This window comes from Saimiri boliviensis, chromosome 6 (genome assembly GCF_048565385.1).
Source record: "Saimiri boliviensis isolate mSaiBol1 chromosome 6, mSaiBol1.pri, whole genome shotgun sequence".
Taxonomy (NCBI): domain Eukaryota; kingdom Metazoa; phylum Chordata; class Mammalia; order Primates; family Cebidae; genus Saimiri; species Saimiri boliviensis.
In genome coordinates, this window is record NC_133454.1 from 3,475,935 (window position 1) to 3,500,746 (window position 24,812).

A 24,812-nucleotide genomic window follows, 5' to 3' on the forward strand; every position below is an offset into this window, starting at 1 on the left:
TCCCAGTGGGCGTTAAGGCCCACATAAATCCCTGTGAAGGAATCGGGAATCAGAGACAGAAAGGGACTCGCCTAAGGCTTGTCACATGAAAGTGCCTGGCAGACTGACTGGCAGAGGGCTGGAAATCAAATCCAAATCTTCGGACGTGTAATTTCACAGGGGGCACTGCCTCCCCCAGGCCCAATGTGACACTTCAATGGCTTAACGAGGGCTTGACGGGATGGATGTCAACATGAAAAGACATTCGATTCCATCGGACCTGTCTTTGGCCCATTGTCTCTAAGGAGAATGTGCCTGGTTCAAATTCTCACTTTGCTTCTCACCTGAGAGATGTGACCTCAGTGGTCAATGGGAAATGAGCTGGTTTCTGTCACCAACCTCTCACTCATCACCAAGAAAATTTCCTTCAACCATACATGGATTGTGTTTTCAGGAGTGCTGGGCTTCATCCACAGTTGTGATTAACATGCTAAAAGAGGAAAAAAGATTTGCTGCTCAGGAATGGAGACAGAAATACAGACACACACAGACAGACACACACACACACACACACACACAAACATGACACAAAAATCACCCAAACACAGGCCGCACACACAACTGCTCGTGTTCAGCAAAATACTTAGTGGTATGAGGTGGGCTTTGAACCCGTCCATGATCCAAAGGAAGACACACCTTTTGCTATTTCACCCGTCTATTCTCGTTGGGAATGTGAATAATTCTTTCAGACATGGCTGATGATGACAGGGACCACTCTCATTTCACCCTCAGAGGCAGACAGGAGGACTGCAAAGGACTCAGGTGTCGTCCCTGCTGACTGAAGAGGACTCCCATTTCCCCTCGAACCCAAAGACACAGCAAAAGTAGCTTTCTCTTTGAAGAGCACACAACTTTTTCAAAATACACAGCTAAAACGGTCCCCGCTTTAAGTGCTAAGCACTTAAAGCGGGGACCGTTTTAGCTGTGTATTCTGAAAAACATGTCTAGCGTTCAAAGCACGGACAGTTTTAGCTGTGTATTTTCAAAAAGTTGTCTCTACGTTCCATAGCTCATGAAGTCAAAACGAGTGAGCTGTGTCCCGTTGATTTGAGCATTCTTTTAGTAAGAAAGGATTAAGTTCAATTTGAATTTTGGAAAACTGCTTCTCATCTTGTCAATCAGCTGTCAGTTTTGTGTGTTAATTTCTAGGAGAGGTAATAGAGTCAATCCAAAACCAAAGGTGTATTCAAGTCCAGATTGACAAGTCAAACCAAGAAAGCAGGCACTGAGCTGGCAGAGGGATCTTTTCCCAGTGGGCGTTAAGGCCCACATAAATCCCTGTGAAGGAATCGGGAATCAGAGACAGAAAGGGACTCGCCTAAGGCTTGTCACATGAAAGTGCCTGGCAGACTGACTGGCAGAGGGCTGGAAATCAAATCCAAATCTTCGGACGTGTAATTTCACAGGGTGCACCGCCTCCCCCAGGCCCAATGTGACACTTCAATGGCTTAACGAGGGCTTGACGGGATGGATGTCAACATGAAAAGACATTCGATTCCATCGGACCTGTCTTTGGCCCATTGTCTCTAAGGAGAATGTGCCTGGTTCAAATTCTCACTTTGCTTCTCACCTGAGAGATGTGACCTCAGTGGTCAATGGGAAATGAGCTGGTTTCATTCACCAACCTCTCACTCATCACCAAGAAAATTTCCTCCAACCATACATGGATTGTGTTTTCAGGAGTGCTGGGCTTCATCCACAGTTGTGAGTAACATGCTAAAAGAGGAAAAAAGATTTGCTGCTCAGGAATGGAGACAGAAATACAGACACACACACACAGACACAAACACACACAAACACACACACAAACACACGCACATGACACAAAAATCACCCAAACACAGGCCGCACACACAAATGCTCGTGTTCAGCAAAATATTTAGTGGTATGAGGTGGGCTTTGAACCCGTCCATGCTCCAAAGGAAGACACACCTTTTGCTATTTCACCCGTCTATTCTCGTAGGGAATGTAAATAATTCTTTCAGACATGGCTCATGATGACAGGGACCACTCTCATTTCACCCTCAGAGGCAGATTGGAGGACTGCAAAGGACTCAGGTGTCGTCCCTGCTGACTGAAGAGGACTCCCATTTCCCCTCGAACCGAAAGACACAGAAAAAGTAGCTTTCTCCTTGAAGAGCACACAACTTTTTCAAAATACACAGCTAATAAAGCACTTAAAGCGGGGACCGTTTTAGCTGTGTATTCTGAAAAACATGTCTAGCATTCAAAGCACGGACAGTTTTAGCTGTGTATTTTCAAAAAGTTGTCTCTACCTGCCATAGCTCATGAAGTCAAAACGAGTCAGCTGTGTCCCCTTGATTTGAGCATTCTTTTAGTAAGAAAGGATTAAGTTCAATTTGCATTTTGGAAAACTGCTTCTCATCTTGTCAATCAGCTGTCAGTTTTGTGTGTTAATTTCTAGGAGAGGTAATAGAGTCAATCCAAAACTAAAGGTGTATTCAAGTCTAGATTGACAAGTCAAACCAAGAAAGCAGGCACTGAGCTGGCAGAGGGATCTTTTCCCTGTGGGCGTTAAGGCCCACATAAATCCCTGTGAAGGAATCGGGAATCAGAGACAGAAAGGGACTCGCCTAAGGCTTGTCACATGAAAGTGCCTGGCAGACTGACTGGCAGAGGGCTGGAAATCAAATCCAAATCTTCGGACGTGTAATTTCACAGGGGGCACCGCCTCCCCCAGGCCCAATGTGACACTTCAATGGCTTAACGAGGGCTTGACGGGATGGATGTCAGCATGAAAAGACATTCGATTCCATCGGACCTGTCTTTGGCCCATTGTCTCTAAGGACAATGTGCCTGGTTCAAATTCTCACTTTGCTTCTCACCTGAGAGATGTGACCTCAGTGGTCAATGGGAAATGAGCTGGTTTCAGTCACCAACCTCTCACTCATCACCAAGAACATTTCCTTCAACCATACATGGATTGTGTTTTCAGGAGTGTTGGGCTTCATCCACAGTTGTGAGTAACATGCTAAAAGAGGAAAAAAGATTTGCTGCTCAGGAATGGAGACAGAAATACAGACACACACACACAGACACACACACAAACACACACACACACACACACACATGACACAAAAATCACCCAAACACTGGCCGCACACACAACTGCTCGTGTTCAGCAAAATACTTAGTGGTATGAGGTGGGCTTTGAACCTGTCAATGCTCCAAAGGAAGACACACCTTTTGCTATTTCACCCGTCTATTCTCGTAGGGAATGTGAATAATTCTTTCAGACATGGCTCATGATGACAGGGACCACTCTCATTTCACCCTCAGAGGCAGACAGGAGGACTGCAAAGGACTCAGGTGTCGTCCCTGCTGACTGAAGAGGACTCCCATTTCCCCTCGAACCCAAAGACACAGCAAAATTAGCTTTCTCTTTGAAGAGCACACAACTTTTTCAAAATACACAGCAAAAACGGTCCCCGCTTTAAGTGATTTAGCACTTAAAGCGGGGACCCTTTTAGCTGTGTATTCTGAAAAACATGTCTAGCATTCAAAGCACGGACAGTTTTAGCTGTGTATTTTCAAAAAGTTGTCTCTACCTGCCATAGCTCATGAAGTCAAAACGAGTGAGCTGTGTCCCCTTGATTTGAGCATTCTTTTAGTAAGAAAGGATTAAGTTCAATTTTAATTTTGGAAAACTGCTTCTCATCTTGTCAATCAGCTGTCAGTTTTGTGTGTTAATTTCTAGGAGAGGTAATAGAGTCAATCCACAACCAAAGGTGTATTCAAGTCCAGATTGACAAGTCAAACCAAGAAAGCAGGCACTGAGCTGGCAGAGGGATCTTTTCCCAGTGGGCGTTAAGGCCCACATAAATCCCTGTGAAGGAATCGGGAATCAGAGACAGAAAGGGACTCGCCTAAGGCTTGTCACATGAAAGTGCCTGGCAGACTGACTGGCAGAGGGCTGGAAATCAAATCCAAATCTTCGGACGTGTCATTTCACAGGGTGCACCGCCTCCCCCAGGCCCAATGTGACACTTCAATGGCTTAACGAGGGCTTGACGGGATGGATGTCAACATGAAAAGACATTCGATTCCATCGGACCTGTCTTTGGCCCATTGTCTCTAAGGAGAATGTGCCTGGTTCAAATTCTCACTTTGCTTCTCACCTCAGAGATGCGACCTCAGTGGTCAATGGGAAATGAGCTGGTTTCAGTCACCAACCTCTCACTCATCACCAAGAAAATTTCCTTCAACCATACATGGATTGTGTTTTCAGGAGTGCTGGGCTTCATCCACAGTTGTGAGTAACATGCTAAAAGAGGAAAAAAGATTTGCTGCTCAGGAATGGAGACAGAAATACAGACACACACACACAGACACACACACACAAACACACACACACACACACATGACACAAAAATCACCCAAACACAGGCCGCACACACAACTGCTCGTGTTCAGAAAAATACTTAGTGGTATGAGGTGGGCTTTGAACCCGTCCATGCTCCAAAGGAAGACACACCTTTTGCTATTTCACCCGTCTATTCTCGTAGGGAATGTGAATAATTCTTTCAGACATGGCTCATGATGACAGGGACCACTCTCATTTCACCCTCAGAGGCAGACAAGAGGACTGCAAAGGACTCAGGTGTCGTCCCTGCTGACTGAAGAGGACTCCCATTTCCCCTCGAACCCAAAGACACAGCAAAAGTAGCTTTCTCTTTGAAGAGCACACAACTTTTTCAAAATACACAGCTAAAACGGTCCCCGCTTTAAGTGCTTTAGCACTTAAAGCGGGGACCGTTTTAGCTGTGTATTCTGAAAAACATGTCTAGCATTCAAAGCACGGACAGTTTTAGCTGTGTATTTTCAAAAAGTTGTCTCTACCTGCCATAGCTCATGAAGTCAAAACGAGTGAGCTGTGTCCCCTTGATTTGAGCATTCTTTTAGTAAGAAAGGATTAAGTTCAATTTGAATTTTGGAAAGCTGCTTCTCATCTTGTCAATCAGCTGTCAGTTTTGTGTGTTAATTTCTAGGAGAGGTAATAGAGTCAATCCAAAACCAAAGGTGTATTCAAGTCCAGATTTACAAGTCAAACCAAGAAAGCAGGCACTGAGCTGGCAGAGGGATCTTTTCCCGGTGGGCGTTAAGGCCCACCTAAATCCCTGTGAAGGAATCGGGAATCAGAGACAGAAAGGGACTCGCCTAAGGCTTGTCACATGAAAGTGCCTGGCAGACTGACTGGCAGAGGGCTGGAAATCAAATCCAAATCTTCGGACGTGTAATTTCACAGGGTGCACCGCCTCCCCCTGGCCCAATGTGACACTTCAATGGCTTAACGAGGGCTTGACGGGATGGATGTCGACATGAAAAAACATTCGATTCCATCGGACCTGTCTTTGGCCCATTGTCTCTAAGGAGAATGTGCCTGGTTCAAATTCTCACTTTGCTTCTCACTTGAGAGATGTGACCTCAGTGGTCAATGGGAAATGAGCTGGTTTCAGTCACCAACTTCTCACTAATCACCAAGAAAATTTCCTTCAACCATACATGGATTGTGTTTTCAGGAGTGCTGGGCTTCATCCACAGTTGTGAGTAACATGCTAAAAGAGGAAAAAAGATTTGCTGCTCAGGAATGGAGACAGAAATACAAACACACACACACAGACACACACACACACACACACACACACACACACACACATGACACAAAAATCACCCAAACACAGGCCGCACACACAACTGCTCGTGTTCAGCAAAATACTTAGTGGTATGAGGTGGGCTTTGAACCCGTCCATGCTCCAAAGGAAGACACACCTTTTGCTATTTCACCCGTCTATTCTCGTAGAGAATGTGAATAATTCTTTCAGACATGGCTCATGATGACAGGGACCACTCTCATTTCACCCTCAGAGGCAGAAAAGAGGACTGCAAAGGACTCAGGTGTCATCCCTGCTGACTGAAGAGGACTCCCATTTCCCCTCGAACCCAAAGACACAGCAAAAGTAGCTTTCTCTTTGAAGAGCACACAACTTTTTCAAAATACACAGCTAAAACGGTCCCCGCTTTAAGTGCTTTAGCACTTAAAGCGGGGACCGTTTTAGCTGTGTATTCTGAAAAACATGTCTAGCATTCAAAGCACGGACAGTTTTAGCTGTGTATTTTCAAAAAGTTGTCTCTACCTGCCATAGCTCATGAAGTCAAAACGAGTGAGCTGTGTCCCCTTGATTGGAGCATTCTTTTAGTAAGAAAGGATTAAGTTCAATTTGAATTTTGGAAAACTGCTTCTCATCTTGTCAATCAGCTGTCAGTTTTGTGTGTTAATTTCTAGGAGAGGTAATAGAGTCAATCCAAAACCAAAGGTGTATTCAAGTCCAGATTGACAAGTCAAACCAAGAAAGCAGGCACTGAGCTGGCAGAGGGATCTTTTCCCAGTGGGCGTTAAGGCCCACATAAATCCCTGTGAAGGAATCGGGAATCAGAGACAGAAAGGGACTCACCTAAGGCTTGTCACAAGAAAGTGCCTGGCAGACTGACTGGCAGAGGGCTGGAAATCAAATCCAAATCTTCGGACGTGTAATTTCACAGGGTGCACCGCCTCCCCCAGGCCCAATGTGACACTTCAATGGCTTAACGAGGGCTTGACCGGATGGATGTCAACATGAAAAGACATTCGATTCCATCGGACCTGTCTTTGGCCCATTGTCTCTAAGGAGAATGTGCCTGGTTCAAATTCTCACTTTGCTTCTCACCTGAGAGATGCGACCTCAGTGGTCAATGGGAAATGAGCTGGTTTCAGTCACCAACCTCTCAATCATCACCAAGAAAATTTCCTTCAACCATACATGGATTGTGTTTTCAGGAGTGCTGGGCTTCATCCACAGTTGTGAGTAACATGCTAAAAGAGGAAAAAAGATTTGCTGCTCAGGAATGGAGACAGAAATACAGACACACACACACAGACACACACACACAAACCCACATGACACAAAAATCACCCAAACACAGGCCGCACACACAACTGCTCGTGTTCAGCAAAATACTTAGTGGTATGAGGTGGGCTTTGAACCCGTCCATGCTCCAAAGGAAGACACACCTTTTGCTATTTCACCCGTCTATTCTCGTAGGGAATGTGAATAATTCTTTCAGACATGGCTCATGATGACAGGGACCACTCTCATTTCACCCTCAGAGGCAGAAAAGAGGACTGCAAAGGACTCAGGTGTCATCCCTGCTGACTGAAGAGGACTCCCATTTCCCCTCGAACCCAAAGACACAGCAAAAGTAGCTTTCTCTTTGAAGAGCACACAACTTTTTCAAAATACACAGCTAAAATGGTCCCCGCTTTAAGTGCTTTAGCACTTAAAGCGGGGACCGTTTTAGCTGTGTATTCTGAAAAACATGTCTAGCATTCAAAGCACGGACAGTTTTAGCTGTGTATTTTCAAAAAGTTGTCTCTACCTGCCATAGCTCATGAAGTCAAAACGAGTGAGCTGTGTCCCCTTGATTTGAGCATTCTTTTAGTAAGAAAGGATTAAGTTCAATTTGAATTTTGGAAAGCTGCTTCTCATCTTGTCAATCAGCTGTCAGTTTTGTGTGTTAATTTCTAGGAGAGGTAATAGAGTCAATCCAAAACCAAAGGTGTATTCAAGTCCAGATTGACAAGTCAAACCAAGAAAGCAGGCACTGAGCTGGCAGAGGGATCTTTTCCCAGTGGGCGTTAAGGCCCACATAAATCCCTGTGAAGGAATCGGGAATCAGAGACAGAAAGGGACTCGCCTAAAGCTTGTCACATGAAAGTGCCTGGTAGATTGACTGGCAGAGGGCTGGAAATCAAATCCAAATCTTCGGACGTGTAATTTCACAGGGGGCACCGCCTCCCCCAGGCCCAATGTGACACTTCAATGGCTTAACGAGGGCTTGACGGGATGGATGTCGACATGAAAAGACATTCGATTCCATCGGACCTGTCTTTGGCCCATTGTCTCTAAGGAGAATGTGCCTGGTTCAAATTCTCACTTTGCTTCTCACCTGAGAGATGTGACCTCAGTGGTCAATGGGAAATGAGCTGGTTTCAGTCACCAACTTCTCACTAATCACCAAGAAAATTTCCTTCAACCATACATGGATTGTGTTTTCAGGAGTGCTGGGCTTCATCCACAGTTGTGAGTAACATGCTAAAAGAGGAAAAAAGATTTGCTGCTCAGGAATGGAGACAGAAATACAAACACACACACACAGACACACACACACACACACACACACACACACACACACATGACAGAAAAATCACCCAAACACAGGCCGCACACACAACTGCTCGTGTTCAGCAAAATACTTAGTGGTATGAGGTGGGCTTTGAACCCGTCCATGCTCCAAAGGAAGACACACCTTTTGCTATTTCACCCGTCTATTCTCGTAGAGAATGTGAATAATTCTTTCAGACATGGCTCATGATGACAGGGACCACTCTCATTTCACCCTCAGAGGCAGAAAAGAGGACTGCAAAGGACTCAGGTGTCATCCCTGCTGACTGAAGAGGACTCCCATTTCCCCTCGAACCCAAAGACACAGCAAAAGTAGCTTTCTCTTTGAAGAGCACACAACTTTTTCAAAATACACAGCTAAAACGGTCCCCGCTTTAAGTGCTTTAGCACTTAAAGCGGGGACCGTTTTAGCTGTGTATTCTGAAAAACATGTCTAGCATTCAAAGCACGGACAGTTTTAGCTGTGTATTTTCAAAAAGTTGTCTCTACCTGCCATAGCTCATGAAGTCAAAACGAGTGAGCTGTGTCCCCTTGATTTGAGCATTCTTTTAGTAAGAAAGGATTAAGTTCAATTTGAATTTTGGAAAGCTGCTTCTCATCTTGTCAATCAGCTGTCAGTTTTGTGTGTTAATTTCTAGGAGAGGTAATAGAGTCAATCCAAAACCAAAGGTGTATTCAAGTCCAGATTGACAAGTCAAACCAAGAAAGCAGGCACTGAGCTGGCAGAGGGATCTTTTCCCAGTGGGCGTTAAGGCCCACATAAATCCCTGTGAAGGAATCGGGAATCAGAGACAGAAAGGGACTCGCCTAAGGCTTGTCACATGAAAGTGCCTGGCAGACTGACTGGCAGAGGGCTGGAAATCAAACCCAAATCTTCGGACGTGTAATTTCACAGGGTGCACCCCCTCCCCCAGGCCCAATGTGACACTTCAATGGCTTAACGAGGGCTTGACGGGATGGATGTCGACATGAAAAGACATTCGATTCCATCGGACCTGTCTTTGGCCCATTGTCTCTAAGGAGAATGTGCCTGGTTCAAATTCTCACTTTGCTTCTCACTTGAGAGATGCGACCTCAGTGGTCAATGGGAAATGAGCTGGTTTCAGTCACCAACTTCTCACTCATCACCAAGTAAATTTCCTTCAACCATACATGGATTGTGTTTTCAGGAGTGCTGGGCTTCATCCACAGTTGTGAGTAACATGCTAAAAGAGGAAAAAAGATTTGCTGCTCAGGAATGGAGACAGAAATACAGACACACACACACAGACACACACACACACACACACACACACACACACGACACAAAAATCACCCAAACACAGGCCGCACACACAACTGCTCGTGTTCAGCAAAATACTTAGTGGTATGAGGTGGGCTTTGAACCCGTCCATGCTCCAAAGGAAGACACACCTTTTGCTATTTCACCAGTCTATTCTCGTACGGAATGTGAATAATTCTTTCAGACATGGCTCATGATGACAGGGACCACTCTCATTTCACCCTCAGAGGCAGACAAGAGGACTGCAAAGGACTCAGGTGTCGTCCCTGCTGACTGAAGAGGACTCCCATTTCCCCTCGAACCCAAAGACACAGCAAAAGTAGCTTTCTCTTTGAAGAACACATAATTTTTTCAAAATACACAGCTAAAACTGTGCCCGCTTTAAGTGATAAATCACTTATGCGGGGACCGTTTTAGCTGTGTATTCTGAAAAACATTTCTAGCATTCAAAGCACGGACAGTTTTAGCTGTGTATTTTCAAAAAGTTGTCTCTACCTGCCATAGCTCATGAAGTCAAAACGAGTGAGCTGTGTCCCCTTGATTTGAGCATTCTTTTAGTCAGAAAGGATTAAGTTCAATTTGAATTTTGGAAAACTGCTTCTCATCTTGTCAATCAGCTGTCAGTTTTGTGTGTTAATTTCTAGGAGAGGTAATAGAGTCAATCCAAAACCAAAGGTGTATTCAAGTCCAGATTGACAAGTCAAACCAAGAAAGCAGGCACTGAGCTGGCAGAGGGATCTTTTCCCAGTGGGCGTTAAGGCCCACATAAATCCCTGTGAAGGAATCGGGAATCAGAGACAGAAAGGGACTCGCCTAAGGCTTGTCACAAGAAAGTGCCTGGCAGACTGACTGGCAGAGGGCTGGAAATCAAATCCAAATCTTCGGACGTGTAATTTCACAGGGTGCACCGCCTCCCCCAGGCCCAATGTGACACTTCAATGGCTTAACGAGGGCTTGACCGGATGGATGTCAACATGAAAAGACATTCGATTCCATCGGAGTTGTCTTTGGCCCATTGTCTCTAAGGAGAATGTGCCTGGTTCAAATTCTCACTTTGCTTCTCACCTGAGAGATGCGACCTCAGTGGTCAATGGGAAATGAGCTGGTTTCAGTCACCAACCTCTCACTCATCACCAAGAAAATTTCCTTCAACCATACATGGATTGTGTTTTCAGGAGTGCTGGGCTTCATCCACAGTTGTGAGTAACATGCTAAAAGAGGAGAAAAGATTTGCTGCTCAGGAATGCAGACAGAAATACAGACACACACACACAGACACACACACACACACCCACATGACACAAAAATCACCCAAACACAGGCCGCACACATAACTGCTCGTGTTCAGCAAAATACTTAGTGGCATGAGGTGGGCTTTGAACCTGTCCATGCTCCAAAGGAAGACACACCTTTTGCTATTTCACCCGTCTATTCTCGTAGGGAATGTGAATAATTCTTTCAGACATGGCTCATGATGACAGGGACCACACTCATTTCACCCTCAGAGGCAGACAAGAGGACTGCAAAGGACTCAGGTGTGGTCCCTGCTGACTGAAGAGGACTCCCATTTCCCCTCGAACCCAAAGACACAGCAAAAGTAGCTTTCTCTTTGAAGAGCACACAACTTTTTCAAAATACACAGCTAAAACGGTCCCCGCTTTAAGTGCTAAAGCACTTAAAGCGGGGACCGTTTTAGCTGTGTATTCTGAAAAACATGTCTAGCATTCAAAGCACGGACAGTTTTAGCTGTGTATTTTCAAAAAGTTGTCTCTACCTGCCATAGCTCATGAAGTCAAAACGAGTGAGCTGTGTCCCCTTGATTTGAGCATTCTTTTAGTAAGAAAGGATTAAGTTCAATTTGAATTTTGGAAAACTGCTTCTCATCTTGTCAATCAGCTGTCAGTTTTGTGTGTTAATTTCTCAGAGAGGTAATAGAGTCAATCCAAAACCAAAGGTGTATTCAAGTCCAGATTGACAAGTCAAACCAAGAAAGCAGGCACTGAGCTGGCAGAGGGATCTTTTCCCAGTGGGCGTTAAGGCCCACATAAATCCCTGTGAAGGAATCGGGAATCAGAGACAGAAAGGGACTTGCCTTAGGCTTGTCACATGAAAGTGCCTGGCAGACTGACTGGCAGAGGGCTGGAAATCAAATCCAAATCTTCGGACGTGTAATTTCACAGGGTGCACCGCCTCCCCCAGGCCCAATGTGACACTTCAATGGCTTAACGAGGGCTTGACGGGATGGATGTCAACATGAAAAGACATTCGATTCCATCGGACCTGTCTTTGGCCCATTGTCTCTAAGGAGAATGTGCCTGGTTCAAATTCTCACTTTGCTTCTCACCTGAGAGATGTGACCTCAGTGGTCAATGGGAAATGAGCTGGTTTCAGTCACCAACCTCTCACTCATCACCAAGAAAATTTCCTTCAACCATACATGGATTGTGTTTTCAGGAGTGCTGGGCTTCATCCACAGTTGTGAGTAACATGCTAAAAGAGGAAAAAAGATTTGCTGCTCCGGAATGGAGGCAGAAATTCAGACACACACACACAGACACACACACACAGACACACACAAACACACACACACATGACACAAAAATCACCCAAACACAGGCCGCACACACAACTGCTCGTGTTCAGCAAAATACTTAGTGGTATGAGGTGGGCTTTGAACCCGTCCATGCTCCAAAGGAAGACACACCTTTTGCTATTTCACCCGTCTATTCTCGTAGGGAATGTGAATATTTCTTTCAGACATGGCTCATGATGACAGGGACCACACTCATTTCACCCTCAGAGGCAGACAAGAGGACTGCAAAGGAATCAGGTGTCGTCCCTGCTGACTGAAGAGGACTCCCATTTCCCCTCGAACCCAAAGACACAGCAAAAGTAGCTTTCTCTTTGAAGAGCACACAACTTTTTCAAAATACACAGCTAAAACGGTCCCCGCTTTAAGTGCCAAAGCACTTAAAACGGTCCCCGCTGTAGCTGTGTATTCTGAAAAACATGTCTAGCATTCAAAGCACCGACAGTTTTAGCTGTGTATTTTCAAAAAGTTGTCTCTACCTGCCATAGCTCATGAAGTCAAAACGAGTGAGCTGTGTCCCCTTGATTTGAGCATTCTTTTAGTAAGAAAGGATTAAGTTCAATTTGAATTTTGGAAAACTGCTTCTCATCTTGTCAATCAGCTGTCAGTTTTGTGGGTTAATTTCTAGGAGAGGTAATAGAGTCAATCCAAAACCAAAGGTGTATTCAAGTCCAGATTGACAAGTCAAAACAAGAAAGCAGGCACTGAGCTGGCAGAGGGATCTTTTCCCAGTGGGCGTTAAGGCCCACATAAATCCCTGTGAAGGAATCGGGAATCAGAGACAGAAAGGGACTCGCCTAAGGCTTGTCACATGAAAGTGCCTGGCAGACTGACTGGCAGAGTGCTGGAAATCAAATCCAAATCTTCGGACGTGTAATTTCACAGGGGGCACCGCCTCCCCCAGGCCCAATGTGACACTTCAATGGGTTAACGAGGGCTTGACGGGATGGATGTCAACATGAAAAGACATTCGATTCCATCGGACCTGTCTTTGGCCCATTGTCTCTAAGGAGAATGTGCCTGGTTCAAATTCTCACTTTGCTTCTCACCTGAGAGATGTGACCTCAGTGGTCAATGGGAAATGAGCTGGTTTCAGTCACAACCTCTCACTCATCACCAAGAAAATTTCCTTCAACCATACATGGATTGTGTTTTCTGGAGTGCTGGGCTTCATCCACAGTTGTGAGTAACATGCTAAAAGAGGAAAAAAGATTTGCTGCTCCGGAATGGAGACAGAAATACAGACACACACACACAGACACACACACACACACACACACACACACACACACACACACATGACACAAAAATCACCCAAACGCAGGCCGCACCCACAACTGCTCGTGTTCAGCAAAATACTTAGTGGTGTGAGGTGGGATTTGAATCGGTCCATGTTCCAAAGGAAGACACACCTTTTGCTATTTCACCCGTCTATTCTCGTAGGGAATGTGAATAATTCTTTCAGACATGGCTCATGATGACAGGGACCACTCTCATTTCACCCTCAGAGGCAGACAAGAGGACTGCAAAGGACTCAGGTGTCGTCCCTGCTGACTGAAGAGGACTCCCATTTCCCCGCGAACCCAGAGACACAGCAAAAGTAGCTTTCTCTTTGAAGAGCACACAACTTTTTCAAAATACACAGCTAAAACGGTCCCCGCTTTAAGTGCTAAAGCACTTAAAGCAAGGACCGTTTTAGCTGTGTATTCAGAAAAACATGTCTAGCATTCGAAGCACGGACAGTTTTAGCTGTGTATTTTCAAAAAGTTGTCTCTACCTGCCATAGCTCATGAAGTCAAAACGAGTGAGCTGTGTCCCCTTGATTTGAGCATTCTTTTAGTAAGAAAGGATTAAGTTCAATTTGAATTTTGGAAAACTGCTTCTCATCTTGTCAATCAGCTGTCAGTTTTGTGTGTTAATTTCTAGGAGATGTGATAGAGTCAATCCAAAACCAAAGGTGTATTCAAGTCCAGATTGACAAGTCAAACCAAGAAAGCAGGCACTGAGCTGGCAGAGGGATCTTTTCCCAGTGGGCGTTAAGGCCCACATAAATCCCTGTGAAGGAATCGGGAATCAGAGACAGAAAGGGACTCGCCTAAGGCTTGTCACATGAAAGTGCCTGGCAGACTGACTGGCAGAGTACTGGAAATCAAATCCAAATCTTCGGACGTGTAATTTCACAGGGGGCACCTCCTCCCCTAGGCCCAATGTGACACTTCAATGGCTTAACGAGGGCTTGACGGGATGGATGTCAACATGAAAAGACATTCGATTCCATCGGACCTGTCTTTGGCCCATTGTCTCTAAGGAGAATATGTCTGGTTCAAATTCTCACTTTGCTTCTCACCTGAGAGATGTGACCACAGTGGTCAATGGGAAATGAGCTGGATTCAGTCACCAACCTCTCACTCATCACCAAGAAAATTTCCTTCAACCATACATGGATTGTGTTTTCAGGAGTGCTGGGCTTCATCCACAGTTGTGAGTAACATGCTAAAAGAAGAAAAAAGATTTGCTGCTCAGGAATGGAGACAGAAATACAGACACACTCACACAGACACACACACACACACATACACTCACACACACACACATGACACAAAAATCACCCAAACACAGGCCGAACACACAACTGCTCGTGTTCAGCAAAATACTTAGTGGTATGAGGTGGGCTTTGAACCCGTCCATGCTCCAAAGGAAGACCCAACTTTTGCTATTTCACCCGTCTATTCTCGTAGGGAATGTGAATAATTCTTTCAGACATGGCTCATGATGACAGGGACCACTCTCATTTCACCCTCAGAGGCAGACAAGAGGACTGCAAAGGACTCAGGTGTCGTCCCTGCTGACTGAAGAGGACTCCCATTTCCCCTCGAACCCAAAGACACAGCAAAAGTAGCTTTCTCTTTGAAGAGCACACAACTTTTTCAAAATACACAGCTAAAACGGTCCCCGCTTTAAGTGCCAAAGCACTTAAAGCGGGGACCGTTTTAGCTGTGTATTCTGAAAAACATGTCTAGCATTCAAAGCACGGACACTTTTAGCTGTGTATTTTCAAAAAGTTGTCTCTACCTGCCATAGCTCATGAAGTCAGAACGAGTGAGCTGTGTCCCCTTGATTTGAGCATTCATTTAGTAAGAAAGGATTAAGTTCAATTTGAATTTTGGAAAACTGCTTCTCATCTTGTCAATCAGCTGTCAGTTTTGAGTGTTAATTTCTAGGAGAGGTAATAGAGTCAATCCAAAACCAAAGGTGTATTCAAGTCCAGATTGACAAGTCAAACCAAGAAAGCAGGCACTGAGCTGGCAGAGGGATCTTTTCCCAGTGGGCGTTAAGGCCCACATAAATCCCTGTGAAGGAATCGGGAATCAGAGACAGAAAGGGACTCGCCTAAGGCTTGTCACATGAAAGTGCCTGGCAGACTGACTGGCAGAGGGCTGGAAATCAAATCCAAATCTTCGGACGTGTAATTTCACAGGGGGCACAGCCTCCCGCAGGCCCAATGTGACACTTCAATGGCTTAACGATGGCTTGACGGGATGGATGTCAACATGAAAAGACATTCGATTCCATCGGACCTGTCTTTGGCCCATTGTCTCTAAGGAGAATGTGCCTGGTTCAAATTCTCACTTTGCTTCTCACTTGAGAGATGCGACCTCAGTGGTCAATGGGAAATGAGCTGGTTTCAGTCACCAACCTCTCACTCATCACCAAGTAAATTTCCTTCAACCATACATGGATTGTGTTTTCAGGAGTGCTGGGCTTCATCCACAGTTGTGAGTAACATGCTAAAAGAGGAAAAAAGGTTTGCTGCTCAGGAATGGAGACAGAAATACAGACACACACACACAGACACACACACACACACACACACACACACACACGACACAAAAATCACCCAAACACAGGCCGCACACACAACTGCTCGTGTTCAGCAAAATACTTAGTGGTATGAGGTGGGCTTTGAACCCGTCCATGCTCCAAAGGAAGACACACCTTTTGCTATTTCACCAGTCTATTCTCGTAGGGAATGTGAATAATTCTTTCAGACATGGCTCATGATGACAGGGACCACTCTCATTTCACCCTCAGAGGCAGACAAGAGGACTGCAAAGGACTCAGGTGTCGTCCCTGCTGACTGAAGAGGACTCCCATTTCCCCTCGAACCCAAAGACACAGCAAAAGTAGCTTTCTCTTTGAAGAGCACACAACTTTTTCAAAATACACAGCTAAAACGGTCCCCGCTTTAAGTGCCAAAGCACTTAAAGCGGGGACCGTTTTAGCTGTGTATTCTGAAAAACATGTCTAGCATTCAAAGCACGGACACTTTTAGCTGTGTATTTTCAAAAAGTTGTCTCTACCTGCCATAGCTCATGAAGTCAAAACGAGTGAGCTGTGTCCCCTTGATTTGAGCATTCATTTAGTAAGAAAGGATTAAGTTCAATTTGAATTTTGGAAAACTGCTTCTCATCTTGTCAATCAGCTGTCAGTTTTGTGTGTTAATTTCTAGGAGAGGTAATAGAGTCAATCCAAAACCAAAGGTGTATTCAAGTCCAGATTGACAAGTCAAACCAAGAAAGCAGGCACTGAGCTGGCAGAGGGATCTTTTCCCTGTGGGCGTTAAGGCCCACATAAATCCCTGTGAAGGAATCGGGAATCAGAGACAGAAAGGGACTCGCCTAAGGCTTGTCACATGAAAGTGCCTGGCAGACTGACTGGCAGAGGGCTGGAAATCAAATCCAAATCTTCGGACGTGTAATTTCACAGGGGGCACAGCCTCCCGCAGGCCCAATGTGACACTTCAATGGCTTAACGAGGGCTTGACGGGATGGATGTCAACATGAAAAGACATTCGATTCCATCGGACCTGTCTTTGGCCCATTGTCTCTAAGGAGAATGTGCCTGGTTCAAATTCTCACTTTGCTTCTCACTTGAGAGATGCGACCTCAGTGGTCAATGGGAAATGAGCTGGTTTCAGTCACCAACCTCTCACTCATCACCAAGTAAATTTCCTTCAACCATACATGGATTGTGTTTTCAGGAGTGCTGGGCTTCATCCACAGTTGTGAGTAACATGCTAAAAGAGGAAAAAAGATTTGCTGCTCAGGAATGGAGACAGAAATACAGACACACACACACAGACACACACACACACACACACACACACACACACACACGACACAAAAATCACCCAAACACAGGCCGCACACACAACTGCTCGTGTTCAGCAAAATACTTAGTGGTATGAGGTGGGCTTTGAACCCGTCCATGCTCCAAAGGAAGACACACCTTTTGCTATTTCACCAGTCTATTCTCGTACGGAATGTGAATAATTCTTTCAGACATGGCTCATGATGACAGGGACCACTCTCATTTCACCCTCAGAGGCAGACAAGAGGACTGCAAAGGACTCAGGTGTCGTCCCTGCTGACTGAAGAGGACTCCCATTTCCCCTCGAACCCAAAGACACAGCAAAAGTAGCTTTCTCTTTGAAGAGCACACAACTTTTTCAAAATACACAGCTAAAACGGTGCCCGCTTTAAGTGATAAATCACTTATGCGGGGACCGTTTTAGCTGTGTATTCTGAAAAACATTTCTAGCATTCAAAGCACGGACAGTTTTAGCTGTGTATTTTCAAAAAGTTGTCTCTACCTGCCTTAGCTCATGAAGTCAAAACGAGTGAGCTGTGTCCCCTTGATTTGAGCATTCTTTTAGTAAGAAAGGATTAAGTTCAATTTGAATTTTGGAAAACTGCTTCTCATCTTGTCAATCAGCTGTCAGTTTTGTGTGTTAATTTCTAGGAGAGGTAATAGAGTCAATCCAAAACCAAAGGTGTATTCAAGTCCAGATTGACAAGTCAAACCAAGAAAGCAGGCACTGAGCTGGCAGAGGGATCTTTTCCCAGTGGGCGTTAAGGCCCACATAAATCCCTGTGAAGGAATCGGGAATCAGAGACAGAAAGGGACTCGCCTAAGGCTTGTCACAAGAAAGTGCCTGGCAGACTGACTGGCAGAGGGCTGGAAATCAAATCCAAATCTTCGGACGTGTAATTTCACAGGGTGCACCGCCTCCCCCAGGCCCAATGTGACACTTCAATGGCTTAACGAGGGCTTGACCGGATGGATGTCAACATGAAAAGACATTCGATTCCATCGGAGTTGTCTTTGGCCCATTGTCTCTAAGGAGAATGTGCCTGGTTCAAATTCTCACTTTGCTTCTCACCTGAGAGATGCTACCTCAGTGGTCAATGGGAAATGAGCTGGTTTCAGTCACCAACCTCTCACTCATCACCAAGAAAATTTCCTTCAACCATACATGGATTGTGTTTTCAGGAGTGCTGGGCTTCATCCACAGTTGTGAGTAACATGCTAAAAGAGGAAAAAAGATTTGCTGCTCAGGAATGGAGACAGAAATACAAACACACACACACAGACACACACACACACACACACACACACACACACACACACACATGACACAAAAATCACCCAAACACAGGCCGCACACACAACTGCTCGTGTTCAGCAAAATACTTAGTGGTATGAGGTGGGCTTTGAACCCGTCCATGCTCCAAAGGAAGACCCAACTTTTGCTATTTCACCCGTCTATTCTCGTAGGGAATGTGAATAATTCTTTCAGACATGGCTCATGATGACAGGGACCACTCTCATTTCACCCTCAGAGGCAGACAAGAGGACTGCAAAGGACTCAGGTGTCGTCCCTGCTGACTGAAGAGGACTCCCATTTCCCCTCGAACCCAAAGACACAGCAAAAGTAGCTTTCTCTTTGAAGAGCACACAACTTTTTCAAAATACACAGCTAAAACGGTCCCCGCTTTAAGTGCCAAAGCACTTAAAGCGGGGACCGTTTTAGCTGTGTATTCTGAAAAACATGTCTAGCATTCAAAGCACGGACACTTTTAGCTGTGTATTTTCAAAAAGTTGTCTCTACCTGCCATAGCTCATGAAGTCAAAACGAGTGAGCTGTGTCCCCTTGATTTGAGCATTCATTTAGTAAGAAAGGATTAAGTTGAATTTGAATTTTGGAAAACTGCTTCTCATCTTGTCAATCAGCTGTCAGTTTTGTGTGTTAATTTCTAGGAGAGGTAATAGAGTCAATCCAAAACCAAAGGTGTATTCAAGTCCAGATTGACAAGTCAAACCAAGAAAGCAGGCACTGAGCTGGCAGAGGGATCTTTTCCCAGTGGGCGTTAAGGCCCACATAAATCCCTGTGAAGGAATCGGGAATCAGAGACAGAAAGGGACTCGCCTAAGGCTTGTCACATGAAAGTGCCTGGCAGACTGACTGGCAGAGGGCTGGAAATCAAATCCAAATCTTCGGACGTGTAATTTCACAGGGGGCACAGCCTCCCGCAGGCCCAATGTGACACTTCAATGGCTTAACGAGGGCTTGACGGGATGGATGTCAACATGAAAAGACATTCGATTCCATCGGACCTGTCTTTGGCCCATTGTCTCTAAGGAGAATGTGCCTGGTTCAAATTCTCACTTTGCTTCTCACTTGAGAGATGCGACCTCAGTGGTCAATGGGAAATGAGCTGGTTTCAGTCACCAACCTCTCACTCATCACCAAGTAAATTTCCTTCAACCATACATGGATTGTGTTTTCAGGAGTGCTGGGCTTCATCCACAGTTGTGAGTAACATGCTAAAAGAGGAAAAAAGATTTGCTGCTCAGGAATGGAGACAGAAATACAGACACACACACACAGACACACACACACACACACACACACACACACACACGACACAAAAATCACCCAAACACAGGCCGCACACACAACTGCTCGTGTTCAGCAAAATACTTAGTGGTATGAGGTGGGCTTTGAACCCGTCCATGCTCCAAAGGAAGACACACCTTTTGCTATTTCACCAGTCTATTCTCGTACGGAATGTGAATAATTCTTTCAGACATGGCTCATGATGACAGGGACCACTCTCATTTCACCCTCAGAGGCAGACAAGAGGACTGCAAAGGACTCAGGTGTCGTCCCTGCTGACTGAAGAGGACTCCCATTTCCCCTCGAACCCAAAGACACAGCAAAAGTAGCTTTCTCTTTGAAGAGCACACAACTTTTTCAAAATACACAGCTAAAACGGTGCCCGCTTTAAGTGATAAATCACTTATGCGGGGACCGTTTTAGCTGTGTATTCTGAAAAACATTTCTAGCATTCAAAGCACGGACAGTTTTAGCTGTGTATTTTCAAAAAGTTGTCTCTACCTGCCATAGCTCATGAAGTCAAAACGAGTGAGCTGTGTCCCCTTGATTTGAGCATTCTTTTAGTAAGAAAGGATTAAGTTCAATTTGAATTTTGGAAAACTGCTTCTCATCTTGTCAATCAGCTGTCAGTTTTGTGTGTTAATTTCTAGGAGAGGTAATAGAGTCAATCCAAAACCAAAGGTGTATTCAAGTCCAGATTGACAAGTCAAACCAAGAAAGCAGGCACTGAGCTGGCAGAGGGATCTTTTCCCAGTGGGCGTTAAGGCCCACATAAATCCCTGTGAAGGAATCGGGAATCAGAGACAGAAAGGGACTCGCCTAAGGCTTGTCACATGAAAGTGCCTGGCAGACTGACTGGCAGAGGGCTGGAAATCAAATCCAAATCTTCGGACGTGTAATTTCACAGGGGGCACAGCCTCCCGCAGGCCCAATGTGACACTTCAATGGCTTAACGAGGGCTTGACGGGATGGATGTCAACATGAAAAGACATTCGATTCCATCGGACCTGTCTTTGGCCCATTGTCTCTAAGGAGAATGTGCCTGGTTCAAATTCTCACTTTGCTTCTCACTTGAGAGATGCGACCTCAGTGGTCAATGGGAAATGAGCTGGTTTCAGTCACCAACCTCTCACTCATCACCAAGTAAATTTCCTTCAACCATACATGGATTGTGTTTTCAGGAGTGCTGGGCTTCATCCACAGTTGTGAGTAACATGCTAAAAGAGGAAAAAAGATTTGCTGCTCAGGAATGGAGACAGAAATACAGACACACACACACAGACACACACACACACACACACACACACACACACACGACACAAAAATCACCCAAACACAGGCCGCACACACAACTGCTCGTGTTCAGCAAAATACTTAGTGGTATGAGGTGGGCTTTGAACCCGTCCATGCTCCAAAGGAAGACACACCTTTTGCTATTTCACCCGTCTATTCTCGTACGGAATGTGAATAATTCTTTCAGACATGGCTCATGATGACAGGGACCACTCTCATTTCACCCTCAGAGGCAGACAAGAGGACTGCAAAGGACTCAGGTGTCGTCCCTGCTGACTGAAGAGGACTCCCATTTCCCCTCGAACCCAAAGACACAGCAAAAGTAGCTTTCTCTTTGAAGAGCACACAACTTTTTCAAAATACACAGCTAAAACGGTGCCCGCTTTAAGTGATAAATCACTTATGCGGGGACCGTTTTAGCTGTGTATTCTGAAAAACATTTCTAGCATTCAAAGCACGGACAGTTTTAGCTGTGTATTTTCAAAAAGTTGTCTCTACCTGCCTTAGCTCATGAAGTCAAAACGAGTGAGCTGTGTCCCCTTGATTTGAGCATTCTTTTAGTAAGAAAGGATTAAGTTCAATTTGAATTTTGGAAAACTGCTTCTCATCTTGTCAATCAGCTGTCAGTTTTGTGTGTTAATTTCTAGGAGAGGTAATAGAGTCAATCCAAAACCAAAGGTGTATTCAAGTCCAGATTGACAAGTCAAACCAAGAAAGCAGGCACTGAGCTGGCAGAGTGATCTTTTCCCAGTGGGCGTTAAGGCCCACATAAATCCCTGTGAAGGAATCGGGAATCAGAGACAGAAAGGGACTCGCCTAAGGCTTGTCACAAGAAAGTGCCTGGCAGACTGACTGGCAGAGGGCTGGAAATCAAATCCAAATCTTCGGACGTGTAATTTCACAGGGTGCACCGCCTCCCCCAGGCCCAATGTGACACTTCAATGGCTTAACGAGGGCTTGACCGGATGGATGTCAACATGAAAAGACATTCGATTCCATCGGAGTTGTCTTTGGCCCATTGTCTCTAAGGAGAATATGCCTGGTTCAAATTCTCACTTTGCTTCTCACCTGAGAGATGCTACCTCAGTGGTCAATGGGAAATGAGCTGGTTTCAGTCACCAACCTCTCACTCATCACCAAGAAAATTTCCTTCAACCATACATGGATTGTGTTTTCAGGAGTGCTGGGCTTCATCCACAGTTGTGAGTAACATGCTAAAAGAGGAAAAAAGATTTGCTGCTCAGGAATGGAGACAGAAATACAAACACACACACACAGACACACACACACACACACACACACACACACACACACACACATGACACAAAAATCACCCAAACACAGGCCGCACACACAACTGCTCGTGTTCAGCAAAATACTTAGTGGTATGAGGTGGGCTTTGAACCCGTCCATGCTCCAAAGGAAGACCCAACTTTTGCTATTTCACCCGTCTATTCTCGTAGGGAATGTGAATAATTCTTTCAGACATGGCTCATGATGACAGGGACCACTCTCATTTCACCCTCAGAGGCAGACAAGAGGACTGCAAAGGACTCAGGTGTCGTCCCTGCTGACTGAAGAGGACTCCCATTTCCCCTCGAACCCAAAGACACAGCAAAAGTAGCTTTCTCTTTGAAGAGCACACAACTTTTTCAAAATACACAGCTAAAACGGTCCCCGCTTTAAGTGCCAAAGCACTTAAAGCGGGGACCGTTTTAGCTGTGTATTCTGAAAAACATGTCTAGCATTCAAAGCACGGACACTTTTAGCTGTGTATTTTCAAAAAGTTGTCTCTACCTGCCATAGCTCATGAAGTCAAAACGAGTGAGCTGTGTCCCCTTGATTTGAGCATTCATTTAGTAAGAAAGGATTAAGTTGAATTTGAATTTTGGAAAACTGCTTCTCATCTTGTCAATCAGCTGTCAGTTTTGTGTGTTAATTTCTAGGAGAGGTAATAGAGTCAATCCAAAACCAAAGGTGTATTCAAGTCCAGATTGACAAGTCAAACCAAGAAAGCAGGCACTGAGCTGGCAGAGGGATCTTTTCCCAGTGGGCGTTAAGGCCCACATAAATCCCTGTGAAGGAATCGGGAATCAGAGACAGAAAGGGACTCGCCTAAGGCTTGTCACATGAAAGTGCCTGGCAGACTGACTGGCAGAGGGCTGGAAATCAAATCCAAATCTTCGGACGTGTAATTTCACAGGGGGCACAGCCTCCCGCAGGCCCAATGTGACACTTCAATGGCTTAACGAGGGCTTGACGGGATGGATGTCAACATGAAAAGACATTCGATTCCATCGGACCTGTCTTTGGCCCATTGTCTCTAAGGAGAATGTGCCTGGTTCAAATTCTCACTTTGCTTCTCACTTGAGAGATGCGACCTCAGTGGTCAATGGGAAATGAGCTGGTTTCAGTCACCAACCTCTCACTCATCACCAAGTAAATTTCCTTCAACCATACATGGATTGTGTTTTCAGGAGTGCTGGGCTTCATCCACAGTTGTGAGTAACATGCTAAAAGAGGAAAAAAGATTTGCTGCTCAGGAATGGAGACAGAAATACAGACACACACACACAGACACACACACACACACACACACACACACACACACGACACAAAAATCACCCAAACACAGGCCGCACACACAACTGCTCGTGTTCAGCAAAATACTTAGTGGTATGAGGTGGGCTTTGAACCCGTCCATGCTCCAAAGGAAGACACACCTTTTGCTATTTCACCAGTCTATTCTCGTACGGAATGTGAATAATTCTTTCAGACATGGCTCATGATGACAGGGACCACTCTCATTTCACCCTCAGAGGCAGACAAGAGGACTGCAAAGGACTCAGGTGTCGTCCCTGCTGACTGAAGAGGACTCCCATTTCCCCTCGAACCCAAAGACACAGCAAAAGTAGCTTTCTCTTTGAAGAGCACACAACTTTTTCAAAATACACAGCTAAAACGGTGCCCGCTTTAAGTGATAAATCACTTATGCGGGGACCGTTTTAGCTGTGTATTCTGAAAAACATTTCTAGCATTCAAAGCACGGACAGTTTTAGCTGTGTATTTTCAAAAAGTTGTCTCTACCTGCCATAGCTCATGAAGTCAAAACGAGTGAGCTGTGTCCCCTTGATTTGAGCATTCTTTTAGTAAGAAAGGATTAAGTTCAATTTGAATTTTGGAAAACTGCTTCTCATCTTGTCAATCAGCTGTCAGTTTTGTGTGTTAATTTCTAGGAGAGGTAATAGAGTCAATCCAAAACCAAAGGTGTATTCAAGTCCAGATTGACAAGTCAAACCAAGAAAGCAGGCACTGAGCTGGCAGAGGGATCTTTTCCCAGTGGGCGTTAAGGCCCACATAAATCCCTGTGAAGGAATCGGGAATCACAGACAGAAAGGGACTCGCCTAAGGCTTGTCACAAGAAAGTGCCTGGCAGACTGACTGGCAGAGGGCTGGAAATCAAATCCAAATCTTCGGACGTGTAATTTCACAGGGTGCACCGCCTCCCCCAGGCCCAATGTGACACTTCAATGGCTTAACGAGGGCTTGACCGGATGGATGTCAACATGAAAAGACATTCGATTCCATCGGAGTTGTCTTTGGCCCATTGTCTCTAAGGAGAATGTG